Source organism: Papaver somniferum, chromosome 10 (assembly GCF_003573695.1).
Source record: "Papaver somniferum cultivar HN1 chromosome 10, ASM357369v1, whole genome shotgun sequence".
Lineage (NCBI taxonomy): Eukaryota > Viridiplantae > Streptophyta > Magnoliopsida > Ranunculales > Papaveraceae > Papaver > Papaver somniferum.
In genome coordinates, this window is record NC_039367.1 from 83,340,333 (window position 1) to 83,340,917 (window position 585).

Genomic DNA, 585 nt, shown 5'->3' on the forward strand with positions numbered 1-585 from the left:
CTATTGACATTTCCTCTACTTAGAAGAATTGTTTTCTGGGGTTCCCTATTATTTTCCCATTGTTGGGTCTTATTGGCGATTTCATTCAAAAATGTCATCGCCTCATCAACAGTTTTATTCTCAAACCCACCTGTGCATAAGGACTCAACCATGGTCGTTGTTGAATAGTCTAAACCCTCGTAGAGGATCTGAACTAACCTAACCTTCTCTAAACCATGATGAGGACATTGAGAAATTAAGTCATTGAACCTTTCTAAATACCTATATAAAGATTCTCCCTCTTGTTGAGCAAAAGTAAAAAATTTGTGTCCTAATAGACGATGTTTTGTGCCTTGGGAAAAACTTATGTATAAAGGCAGATGTAAGTTGTTCATAGGTTTCAATTGACTCAGAATCCAAACTATACAGCCAAGATTTGGCTTTACCTTTTAAGGAAAAGGGGAATAACCTAAGTTTCAGTGCATCATCTCTAAGGTTTTTAATTTTCAGAGTACTACATACTTCCTCAAATTCCCTAACATGAAAATAGGGGTTCTCATTCTCTTTTCCTAAAAAGGTTGGGAGCATCTGTAAAGTCCCAGGTTT

At 36.4% G+C, this 585-nt stretch overlaps 1 pseudogene; it reads left to right on the plus strand.

The window, feature by feature from the left end:
• The first annotated feature begins 210 nt into the window (after nucleotides 1-210).
• LOC113319805 lies at nucleotides 211-311 on the plus strand (annotated as a pseudogene).
• The last annotated feature ends 274 nt before the right edge of the window (nucleotides 312-585 follow it).